This window comes from Euprymna scolopes, chromosome 7 (genome assembly GCF_053919585.1).
Source record: "Euprymna scolopes isolate OS-2025 chromosome 7, ASM5391958v1, whole genome shotgun sequence".
NCBI classification, from domain to species: domain Eukaryota; kingdom Metazoa; phylum Mollusca; class Cephalopoda; order Sepiida; family Sepiolidae; genus Euprymna; species Euprymna scolopes.
The window spans coordinates 144,528,628-144,541,719 of record NC_136488.1 but is presented as its reverse complement, the minus strand read 5'-3'; the positions used below and the strand labels follow the sequence as shown (position 1 = coordinate 144,541,719).

General features: G+C 34.6%; 1 protein-coding gene and 2 long non-coding RNA genes across 3 annotated transcripts in view; 1 reads left to right on the top strand and 2 right to left on the bottom strand.

The window, feature by feature from the left end:
• Positions 1–13,062, bottom strand: part of LOC145280024 (uncharacterized) — a 172,613-nt gene extending 159,551 nt beyond the window's left edge. The window contains exon 1 of the long non-coding RNA XR_013868526.1: positions 10,526–13,062. This is a non-coding gene — a long non-coding RNA (uncharacterized LOC145280024). The remainder of the gene's footprint in view (positions 1–10,525) is intronic.
• Positions 1,812–4,523, bottom strand: LOC145280025 (uncharacterized). The gene is made up of 2 exons (XR_013868527.1): positions 4,484–4,523; positions 1,812–2,943 (listed from the first exon to the last, which is right to left on the bottom strand). It is a non-coding gene; the product is annotated as an uncharacterized LOC145280025 (long non-coding RNA).
• Positions 9,487–13,092, top strand: part of LOC145280022 (very long chain fatty acid elongase 2-like) — a 153,309-nt gene continuing 149,703 nt past the window's right edge. The window contains exon 1 of the mRNA XM_080131676.1: positions 9,487–9,697. The gene's annotated coding sequence lies outside the window, so the exon portion shown is untranslated. The remainder of the gene's footprint in view (positions 9,698–13,092) is intronic.

Genomic DNA, 13,092 nt, shown 5'->3' with positions numbered 1-13,092 from the left:
GGCGAATATACCCAGTGAACCAAGTGCAAAAGAAATACAAAAAATAGCACTTAAAGGGATGGTTAGAATCTTAAAAAGATCTCTCGGCTGGAGTAACTAAACTAATGGGGAAATGCTTGGTATCCGGCAGAATGCCCCATACCTAGCAAAAACAAAGTGATAAGAAAATTAAAACAAAAGAGAAACACATCCTTGTCCAATGCCGGGATATAAATGCTATAAATGTGGCTTTCAGGAAAAATAACTGTCTGCAAAACATGGGAGCTATGTAGACTTTTTTTTTTTTTTTGTACGAGGGAGTCATCACTTATCAAAGCCCGAAGGCCACTCGAAGATAAAGCTTAATGAATGTAAGGCAGTAATGTAGTAATCATTAATGGTGTAAATTGGGTAGAATTTGATTATTTGTCGGGACGGCTCAACAAGAACTTGTTTACATTGGAATTGAAGGCTGTCATGTTGTATTCAACTGGGAAACAGGCCACTAGAACAATGGGCAGTTCTGGGAAAGAATTTTTGTTCATGGAATCTGCGTTTAGGTTTAGGCGCAGTTAGAGAGTGGAGGAAATCATAAATAGTGGTTGTAGCTAGTCGAGTGATTTTTGCGAAAGTTTGGCAAGGGGAACCATAGGTTGGAGCTGGTCGAGCACTTGCCATGAAAATAACGATAGAGTAGATATAGGCTAGCAACGTTTCTTCTGTAGGAAAGAGGTTGCAGGAAAGAGAAAAACACATCACCTACTAGGTTTCGAAGCTGATTTTGAATTCTATCAAGGTTATATAGACTTCAACTAACTCACGCAACAGCTTACATTAGTCAGGTGAGTGATGCCGCATCATTATCTAGACATTTCAACTCGAGTGCACAAGGTCAGATTGATAATTACGATTATCAAATATAATGCCTCTCAAGAACAACAGTTGTTTTCTTTCGTTTTTAAAGAGACTTCAAGGCTTGTCTATACGTGTGGTAAAAGAAACACCTCCTTTATCTGAATACATACTTTGCAAAGCCTAAAAACCATTCTAGAATTTACCGTTTTTCTCACACGGTGTCAACATTCGACCAAGTAGAAGTAAAGTACAACTTGACAAATCTCAATGCTTGGCATTATCAGACTACCTTCCGACAGATATAGGTAACAGATCTTGCTACATACTTTTTTGTATCTTGAAGAAATTGAAAAAACAGTCTGCTTTAACTTAAGTAGTAAGTTAACTCCCCCCTCATACCATTTCTATTACTGCAACCTCCTATCACCTTACTAATCAGCTTATAGTAGCAGAAGCCCCTTCTCTCTCTCTCTCTCTCTCTCTCTCTCTCTCTCTCTCTCTCTCTCATGCATATATATATATATATATATATATATATATATATATATATATATATATCGAAGTGTACACAGGTGTCTGAGTAAATTCTTATTGCTAACTTTGCCATTACGTTTTTGCAAAGACCCAATAGGATGTGTGCCTATTGGGGTGGGAGCAGAGACACACATAGACGATGAGTTAATCCTTCGGTGTATCATGACTAGGGCTGTGACAACAGCATATTCTTTTCATTCTTTTGACTCTCGGGTATATATCCGACACTGTTAGACACACTCAATCAACCGATAAGCACATCACTCTATATAAAAACATATAAGATATCAACGGATACACACTCGAGAGTCAAAACAATGAAAAGAATATACTGTTGTCCTAGACCTAATCATAACCCATCCCCCACCTGTTAATAAGAGAAAAACTAAATGGAATGGGAGATATATGCGATGAACGTGACAAAAAAAAAAAAAAAAAAAAACTTGTATGTGCAACAAACTATAATGGTTTTATTTCTTATGATATTCCCATCGATTTCGACGTATGAGCTCCGTCACAACAAGTTGTTCGGAAATCCACACAGATGATTTGTTTATAGTGGTGAAGGCTTTGTGTAGAACCATCCACACTTTTGGCACAACTGCTAATCTCAGTCGGTGTAATGGCTGCCACAAGACAGAGCAGACAGTAGACCTCAGGTTTTTACATCAGAGTTTTCCTTCTCCTAAATGCACGTCTTAACAAAGACTGAGGTCGCATTTCTCCCAGTGTTTTTTTTAAACATGCTTCCAGATACGAACCTGGAAATTTCTACGTCCAAGCACGGTATATACAGTGCCTAGGATTCTCAAATAGCCAGGCTCATCATTGCTTAACTTTGGTGATCTAGTGAGAACCGATAATTCAATGTGAATACACTGTATAAAAAGGTTTTTATTTATATTTCTGGAACAAATATACATCTGTTAGGAAAGAGTTCATGATTCACTGAATTGACAGAAAAGGATCTGTTGTTGCCATAGAATGATAATGATGGTTATCCTGGTTCAAATGTCCTCTGGTCTTTTACTGAGAATTGCTGATCTTCAAACTGTTGTTTGGTCATCACTGTGGTGATTATGGCTAGCAGGTGAGAAGCTGTAATTGATGATGATGATAATAATAACAGGATCGGTTGGTGGCTACTATTCGAGCTACTGTGATAATAACGTGAGAAGTTGTAGTCAAGACAAGTAAATAGGGGCAATTACCATAACTGGATTAGGTTTCAATAAGATAAAGGACAACATGTGTTATACTTAGGCAGAGAAAACATACTCCCACTTGGCTCCCTTTTATATTCAAGGGCTAATGTTTTTTGTCCATCTTTTGTTGTACTCCATGGTATGTAATTTGTCTTGTCACATCTAATTTTTACTTTAAGCTGATCCTTTAAGGAATAAATATGTATTTTGTGCAGACGAACGAGAAATTGGCGTTGTTAGCATTGTAGATGAAGTCTGATCGTTGTGATTATGAACTGATGCTGAATCATCTGGTTGAGATTCCTGTAGCAAAAGTTGCCGATGGAGATGTCTTGGCAAATTATAAAGGTCTGGGACAGGGCCTGAGTACCTGTTGAATAAAGAAATGCAATCTTTTTATATAGCTACGTCAGCTGTTGCTGATGGAAACACTTTTATGATATTTGATTTGTTGGAAATATGATAATGGCGTGCAGAAAGAATGAAATTGTGTTGATTTCTAACACACAAGGTGAGCTATTCAAATATCAAACGTCTGCCCTCTTTAATAAAAGGTTCCTTTGGGTTCATAGTCCAGCTGTGACCATAAGAGTTTTCAATACTGTCGACCAATTTTTTTCCAGCTAGATATTAGGATGAACGAACCACTTAGATATTTATTTCTCTTTCACTAAAAGAAATGTGATACTAGGGTAAGAAATTAGGATTGAAAAGTCAGTGCTCCTAAGGAGAAGCATCCTGACCTGGGAAAAGATGCCAGGGCAATTTCGTTAGCATTCCCCGGTAGAGGCATCTCAGGCAATTAACAATACACGATTATCTCCTCAAAGAGAGAAGGCAAAGCCTGGGAGGGTCAACATCCTAGAACTGCACAGCATCAATTTTACACTGCCATCAACAGAGAACAGGTTGTCGTGGTGTGTTAGATCACTGCTCCCATTTTTGTAAACAAACATGAGTACATCATTGGCAGAGACTGACAAAGTCACTATGAACATAACCCAGCCCGCCAGACCAGTTAATATGACCCGTAGATAATTTATATATATATATATATATATATATATATATATATATGTGGATGACTATAATGCTCCTCACCTTGAGTTGAGCATATTGAGAAGTGATACACGAATTACCATTAGCGTATAAGCGACGCTCTTTGTGTAAACAAATCGAGCGGCGGTATTTCGGACGATGTCAAAACATCGTTAAATTCACTACTCGTTCAGCGGCCGCCAATAGCGTAATGGTTAGGAGCCTTGACTGCCATACAGACAGTCGGGTTTCAATCCTGGCTTGAGGTGGTTGCCTGTCTAGCCGCACTGATGAGCTGTGAAACAGCGAAACAGTACTGTATGTGGATGACTATATATATATATATATATATATATATTTCGATATCGTAAAACTAATTTTATCAGTTTTGAATTGACCACACAAAATATCACATTTTTATTTCTAAATGTATTCACAATATTTATTTATATATTTTATATATTTATTTATAATATGTATTTAATTACTTAACTATAGTTTTCATAAATCTACATAAGAGTTAATTTTCTTAGGGTAACTGGCCCTTATTATTATTACAAAGTTCAAATTAGGCCCAACCTTACAAAATGTTGCACAACCCTGGTCTAAACTGTTGATATTGAGGCCGAGGGTTAAAAAATCAAACGAACCATTGAGTATCTTGCAAGGTCTATTAGTACAGAAAAAGGATGGCGGTAGGGATACATTTTTCCTGCCATCGTTGTGCAGCGCAAGTCAATGGACTTCTCACAGTTGATTTTTTGGTCTTTGTAACCCCTTTCATCTTATTTCCATGTTAATCTAAATACTGCACGTTACAATGTCACAGCGTCAACATAGGTTGAGTATTTTAACGAAGTGCAGTCACTTACCTTGTAGAGCCGGATTTAATTTTAGCCTGCTGAAGTAAAATAACCAGAAACTCATAGTGAGTTCTGATTGGTTAAATTATTTTACTAATTAGCCAATTAAATGATATGTTTTTGACGTTAACACATTTGATTTTTGACAAGCGTTATTTTTATTAGTATTTTTTTTTTTTACTTAAAAAATATTCTTTATTATTTTGATTAATTGTTTGGATCCACTACAACAATACTTCTCAACCATATGGGATGGTGAAACTTGTTATTAGTAATAAAATGTGTCATTACACAAAATGGCATCTCCACGGTGACGCCCACGGAATTGAAACAAAACATTTTATATATATATATATATATATATATATATATATATATATATATATATATATATATATATATATATATATATATATAACTTCATTAAAGTTTGTCTTATTTAGGGTTTTTTTATCCTGAATCTCCAAAAATCAACAGAGATTAGACCATTCCTGTAATGACCTGGCCCCTGTTAATTTTATGGTGGGAGTTTAGTTCTGTGCAGTTCTAGGAGGTCCACCCTTCCAGGCTTTGCTTTCTCTCTTTGAAAAGGGGTTAGTTTATTGCTAATCGCCTGAGGCACCCTTACCGAGGAATGCAAAGAGGGTTGCTTCAGGCACTTTTTGCAAGTGCTCCTCCTCTGGAGCGCTGACTTCTTGTAGCAACCTCTACATATGGCCGGAACAAATCTTCGGCAGTAACATTTTCGTAGCAATCACCGTTTTCAACGCTCACAAGTATCAGAACGTGTAAGCACACAACGTTGCGATTTGACCACCCGCGCACATGAAACAAAGGAACTATGTTACGTATCCGCATATAGTGATACGAAAACAGGCTGGAACGTTCAAGAACATTGTTATATAAGGATTTGCCGTGAAAATCAAATCAGTTTATTCCAGTTTTTCTCTTGTATTCCCTAAGACTGGATGTCATGATAACTCTGCCACTGGGAGGCATTAAAATCCCCCGTCTGGAATTTGCGTGCCACGCACATGCACCTTAATTCTCATCATGGAAAATTACCACATCGAATGAGAATTCATTCTTCTTTTCAAACAAAATTATTCCGAACTACTGTTTCTTATGTGATGAACACACACATACGCATTTCGCTTACATGCTTTAATGACTGACAAAATATATGTCAGCCTATGTCACGGTAACATATATTGAGTGAGTTTCTAACAGTATTTTGTATAGTTTTTTAGTTTGAATTCATTTTCCCAAACTTAACGTATCCAAAAACGAGCTCGCCGCCATTTGTCTTTTTCAAATATACCAATAAACATTACATGTTTTTTGACCGATTAAACTTTTTACATTAAATAAAAACACTAAAAACTTTTCCAGTTAAGTAGAAAAGTAAGTTATCTTGTCTTTGATAACATTTGTTTGTAATATATTCGTTTTTTGACAACTTTTTTGAATCTATGTGTATAGTAAAACAAACCCGAAAATAATCACATTAATTTCAAGCCATGTCTTCCTAAAAATCAATAATTTTAAACTCCATGCTATTTTCACGAAATCCTCATTTAGTTGGCCCTGCATAATGAATACTCATTACAAGAAAGCATTTACGTTGAAACGTTTGAACTAATATTCCTAACACGTAAATAAATGTTATTTCATATTAATACAGTGATTTCGAGTTCTTTGTCAAGTGTTGTTATTTTCCGAGAGTTATTTCTCTATTTTTATTTTATGTATGTGAGGATGTGATCTGGTGACATCTTTCTATTAATCGGCAATCTCGTTAAATTTACCTTCAACGGTCCCGCAGATACCCTACTACTTTCGACTGCAAGAGATCCCTGCACCTGCAACCTTGGTCCTAAAAATGGATAGATCCCGATTATAAATTGGTGAACACCGACTCACACCCTTACAAATTAGTGACCCACGGCCAGGACCTATAATGGTAACCCCTACCGTGAGTTACTATATTCTTAATCCGACATTTCGACACTGGTGTCCAAGTTCTTACAGTGGGAGAGATCTTTTTGTTAGTATTATGGTTAATTGTAAACTTTTACATAATACCCCCCTCCTTTTAAGCAGTTTACGGGCCATACTATTTTTTAGATAGGATTTCCAAATTAAATTCAATTTTTATGGTATGTTCTGTTTATTAAATCGTCAGGTGAAAGCACGCAATAGTTAACAAAGCTCATCACACTCTCTCCATGTTAGAAAAGAATTTAGGAACAGCAAATTTGATTTTTGGTATCTGTAACCCTTTCATAACGTTTTATTTCCATGTTGACGGCACAGCCAGTAAGCTACAGAAGTATCCTTATTATTATTATTATTAAAAAAAAAGAAAAAGAAAAGAAAAGAGTTTTGGGAAAGATAATTGTTTCACCTTTCTAATAAATTATAGCAAAGAACACAAACTTCCTTTTAAACAATACCAATGAAGAGTATTTTATTTGTAGCAGGAACTGGCAGGTCAGGCTGCTAAAAGGGAAGAAGGAAAAGAAAGTTCTTTTAAGGTTGTCATCGTCAATCAGTACCGTGTCGTCCCCGGCTGGATAGCAGTTGTCTCAAATCGAGACCGTCAATGCTATAGCGAGATGTCCGGTGGACAGAAGTCGAAAGAGGATAGATGTTGCTAGGTTGGCGGTCCGGATCTGACTGCTGCTGAGTGCTGACGTTCCCTCAAGACTTTTACGGAGCAGGTGAATACAATGCTCCCTGTTAGCTGATTGGTCAGTCTGTGGCCGGAGAACTCAGAGAGGGGCATTGATTCAATGATTCACCAGAAAAATAGTTCTCTGTGATTGCTACAAAAGTCACTGTCGATTGAAATGAGAACATGCTACTTATACGAATCATACTGAAATAATGACGTTAGAAACCCATTTTTACCATGGGAAAGGGATAGCGTTATTCTGTACTTTCACCTAACAATTAACAAACTAAAAAGAATAGCACAACCTGTAAACTGCAAAAGTATTTTTTTTAAAAAAGGTACTTATGTATGTACTAATGTTACCGTCCTGAAATAATACCGTTACTAGCGGAACTTGTGGAAATTCCACAATGGACTCATTCATACGTAATATATCGATGTTGGCATTTTGTAGGTGTTCAGGCTGAACACTGTTCAGCGTAAATGGAGATACCCTGACATTATTGTAGCTCTTTTGTTAAAACTGCAAAAGTATTTATCTAAGCTAGTAGAGACGCTCCTCTCCTCCCCGTGTAGCCCGGTCGTAAAATACACTTAAATTTGATATTTTCATTTATGCAGATTTCGTATTATAGAGTCAATTTTCTGTCAATTCTTATATATTATAAAGTTGTGACTTCAAAAATAAAAAAATATATATCCATGACTTGTGTACATCAGCTTAAACCGAAACTAAAACTTATGAAGAAAAAAAACATCGAGTTCTTTCAGCTATAATTGAAACCGAAACCAAAACTTATGAATCATTCTTGGTAAAATTATTTATTACAAGAAATGGAAGGTCATAACAATTAAATGACAGTCAATCTGAAGAAAAAAGATGTTAGCGGGACACACACAATTAACACACACGCTGTCGTATTAATGTTATCAATGATTATTTTGAAAGCCATTCTTAACATGGGAGGGGAGGGTGTTTTGTAACTTTCCACCTAACAGTTTAATAATAAAAAAATATATATATCGTGAAACGTGAAGATACTATTTAATAATAGCACGGTAACATAAGTGCATAAGCAGTGGAAGCACCGGAAAAATAGTCACGGGTCGTGCTATTTTTATTTATTTATTTATTTTTTTTTAGATAGGATGGATGTTTAAGTTTTGTTTATTCAAATGTTAGATGAAAGAACAGAATAGTTTCAATTCAAAAGATTCTCTGTTGATGCTAAGAATGTGCTATAAATAATAGCATTATTATTCCAGTACAGTACAGTACAGTCCGTATTTCTGCATAAGTATCGAGAAAACATTCTTCCGCCTGTTAATATGACTTACTTAACTTTATCGTTTCTGTTGAGGCTTTTCTTTAATTTTTATTTTTAAGACACATGCTAGTACTTGTTAAGAGCCAAGAGATCGATTTTTTAAATGAGTATTTTTAAACAAAAACAACAGTACTTACTTAATTATGTCGTAAATAGTAATATATCCAAAACTTACGAAAATTCATCGAGTAGAAAATTATTTATAGTTAAAAGTAATTTTTACGGAAAATGGAGGGGAAATTGCATTTTTTTTAAAAAGAAATTTTTAGCGAATGCAGGAGACATACTTATCTCCATTTTCACAACTTTAATGGATGACGTTCTTTTTTTTTTCCATAACGATTAACTTCTTTTTTTTTTTTAATAAAAACACAAGAGGAATTTTTGTAATATTTTGGATATATTACTATTTTTCACATGTACAATTAAATACTTCTTTTTTTTTTGTTGTTGCTAAAACCCACTTATTAAAAAAAAATCGATTCGTCGACTCTATCTAAACAATTTGGGTGCTTCTTCGGTTAAAATCAATTTCCGCCCGTCTTTGTTTACATTCTTCGTCAGCTGATCGTTGCGCTTCATGATCAATGCCTTGAAAAAGTCACTTCTGATTAATATTTACCAGTTTTAAAATATTTTGTTATTTTGGAAATAAATAAACAGCTAAGTTCGTTTGTATACTTTCAAACGGGTAAACAGCAACCAGAAGTGACTTTTCCAGGGCGCCCATCATGTCAAGCAGCGAGCACAACGATCAACTGGATGAGGAGTGTAAGCAAAGACGGACGGAACTTGATTTTAACCGGTAATTCTGTTAAAAGCGAAAAAAAGTCAAAACTCCGACAGTGAACACCGCTAAAATGAGCATTAGTAGAAGTAGAAGTAGTATTAATGCAAGCCGTGAATGGTGGTTATATAATATTACGAATAGTAGTAGTAGTAGTAGTAGTAGTCGTACTAGTATGGTGGTTGTTTGTTGTTGTTGTTGTTGTTGTTGTTGTTGTTGTTAAGTTAAGAGTGGCGTCCAAGTGGGAACTCCGCACATTCGGCGCTGGGCGGCTGCTACGGTAACACACACATTCCGCGCACTCCTGTCGCCTCTTAACATCAAAATATTAAGCAAATAAGACTTGGAATAATATTGCCATCTTTCATTCATTCACGCATACATTAAAGTCTTCAAACACCAACAGGATTTCTTTAGGAGACAAAAATCAGGTAGGCGTTTCAAACGAACAAATCCGTTTCGCATCTATTTTTAAAACATTTTACTGCGTGTGCTGCTGTAGATTTACGTATTTATAATTTATTTGTTTTTAAAGAATAAATATTAGATTTTTTTTTTTTATATTTTAGAAATACTTAATACATTAACAAGCGTGAGTTAAATCTATAATAAAGTGTGAGAGAGAGAGAGAAAAGCAATAACTTGTTTTCATCGAGTAAATATGGAGTTAAAATAAAGCTGATGGTTGCGATGTTAAAGAAGTTGATGTTTTGGAAATAAAACAAATTGTCTTGACGCCTTTCTTAAAATAATATTGTAGAAAGAAATGAGTGCTTGCTTCTACCACCGAACTAAACCGACTTTTGCTGAATTAGAACTAAAACTTAGTTCAGGTTAGAGTAAGAAAAAAAAAAAAAAAAGTTCGGTTCAAATTCTGTAGGAATATAAAAAGAAAAATCCAAAACTTTTTTTTTTTTTTTTTTTTTTTTTTTACACAGGCATCACCACATTATCAAGGCCAAGAGGCCACTCAAGGATAAGGGTTTTTTCCGTGTCGTTCATTTTTTTTCATAACACTTAGATATTTATTGTAAATTTATTATCGCTCTGTTGCAATCTCCAACTTCCATTAAATTAAACTAAATTTAAGTTGAAGCAAACTTTAATTCGCAAATTGTTTTGTTTTTTAATTTGATAGATACTTTCGAGATTATTAAAAGTTTGTTTTCCTAAAAATAAGTTAACTTTTTAATTTTTATTTCTGAAAACAAGCCTGCAACAGCATTTAAAACATTAATAATTAGTAACTATTTACTTACCTCCCCACGAGGGTACAGTTAGGCAAAAGTACGTCAGTTTTTAATGTTGTGAAAATCCAGCTCCCCAAAAGGAGCAAGCTAAATTTGGGGACGAAAAAATTAAAATTGCCTCAGTCTAGGAAGCTTTTTACCCTCCTTCCGACCGAAAATACAACACTCCATTATGATCTCCACACCGAAAGGAATTACACATCCTTAATCTCACGCTTTTTTTTTTTTTTTAAATTACTGATAATGTAGAGAGGGGGGGGCATGATATGCATATATTTATTTTAAAGTTAAAATTTGAGGATTAAAAAAAGATGCCAGCTTTGAAAACCTACCTTTTGCTCATCAGTCTCTTATAGAATAAACCAAACGAAAATCTGACTTTTTTTAACCCTAAGCTAACCCCAACTTAGTCGATTTTTGTCTTGTTTAAAAGCTGTATTCGTACAATAGTACCAAAATCACTAGTCACTTTAAAGTTGTGGTACTCTTGTAGAGAGTGATCCGTGCTGAAATGTTATTTAAAAAGCCATTCTTAACATGGGGAGGGGAGGGTGTTTTGTACCTATTCTGTATTTTAACCTTACAATTGAATAAAAAAAATTTTTTTTTAAACTTTAATTAAACGTGGAAATACGATTTAAAAAAAAATAGCGCGGATTACTCTCTGCATTAGCACCAAAGTGGTTTTTATTTCTTCCAATCTTTGCAGTTTAATAAGATGTTTATTCCAACATTTAGCTATGTTGAAAATCTCAGCTTTAGAATGTCTGCTATATAAACAACATTGTCTTAACCAAGTTAGTTTTATAACATTTTGGTTATATTGATCACGGGTCATTAAATTATTAAGTGAACGAAATTTTTATAAAACTACTACTGCCAGTTCTTAAAACTAAAATCTTCAATATAATCGAACATTTTTAGGTGGAGATGCTAATTTTTGCGATTTAGACTAAAATAAATGTTTTTTTCCCCCTCCCTCAAGTATTTCGATTTCCATTTTAACATTTTGTTTTCATTCTTTGACCATTATTCATTTATTTAACGAATATTTCTTCGAATTCATAAATTCGAAAAAGGAGACTGGTATATATCTTTCTAAATCAAAAAAAAAAAAAAGGTGAGGGTCAGAAAAGAGGCCGCAGGAAATGTGGTGTCCGGAGAAAATGTCATTGACATCGACATTGACATGACATGACCATAACGAGCAATGGCCCGGTGTAATAAATTCGTCTTATTTACATACTGACATGAATTTCTTTAATTTGTGGAAACAAATTAGAATAAGACGGTTTTAGAAATAACTCTTCGTTCTATACTCTTTTTGCTCCTGTTAAAATACAATATGCTTAAAGCGAAGGGGGGGGGGGTGCGAAGCCGGTGTTCTGAAGCAAGAATCGAGAAGGACGGAATTGTTGGTTTTATTAAAGTGGTTGTCGACAACATGTAAAAAAAAAAAAAAAAAAAAAAAAACTGCCACCGAATTTGGACGGACTGTTTTTGCAGCTGAAAATTATTAGGTACTTATGCACTTACGTTACCGTGCTATTTTTTAAATTCGTATTTTCGAGTTTTACTCTTATTTATTAAATTAAGTGGAAGTATAGAATAGTTATAAAACTCCGTCCCCCTCCGTATGTTAAGAATGGCTTTCTAAATGACGTTATTTTAGAACGGTAACATAAGTGCATAACTAAGTACCAATTATTATTTGTAATTTATATATGCATCCTTAAATTTCCTTGTAAATTCACGCTATGAAACTTAGTTGAATCTCACTGTTTTTGGCTCGAAATTATAAGAAATCAAAGTTTTTTTTTTTTTTTTATTACTTGGATGGTCAAGTTGCGCAAATTATTGGTGGTCCCCCGCCTTCTTTGAATAAATTGTTGAAGTCCAATTTTTTTTTGTTTTTTTTTTTAATCACTGAGTGTCGCAAGACCGCCCTTACCCACCCTCACCCATACACACACCCACCTTGAAACGAACCCCCATGTTCGATCTTTATCACTGGGAGTGGTCACTTGTAGATTTATTATTACCTATAACGGGAGGGTTTGATGCAGCAAATAAGCGCGCGTGTTGGTGTGTGTGTGTGTGCAATTTTGCTATAAATGATTACTTTATTTTTTTTTGGGGGGGGGGGTATTTACTCTAACAATGCTCGAGACTGAGTAGAGCAATAAAAATAAACTTATGGCAAGTAAGCTATGCAGAAACGTGTCGGGCTAATATTTTCACATTCATGGGCACTGTTTTTTTTTTTTTTTTTTTTTTACGTTGAAATCAATAATTAACTCGCTGAATCACTAATTTGTTCATTTGTAAACGGACGTGCTAGGACTCCGATTCGGTTTGAATTGCAGCATTTAGCAAAACACTAGCCAACTTTTTAAAAATAATGCATACACTTTTTTATAACTTTTTTTTTTTTTTTTTTTTTTTTTTTGCTTTTTAATGTAATTAAGTTCTAACACGTAAAAGTAGATTAAAAAAAAAAAAATTACCACGGTGTTTTTTCCGCATAGTGAGGCAGAGGCAGGCGAGGCACGATATAATTTACGTGTTCGGGATTC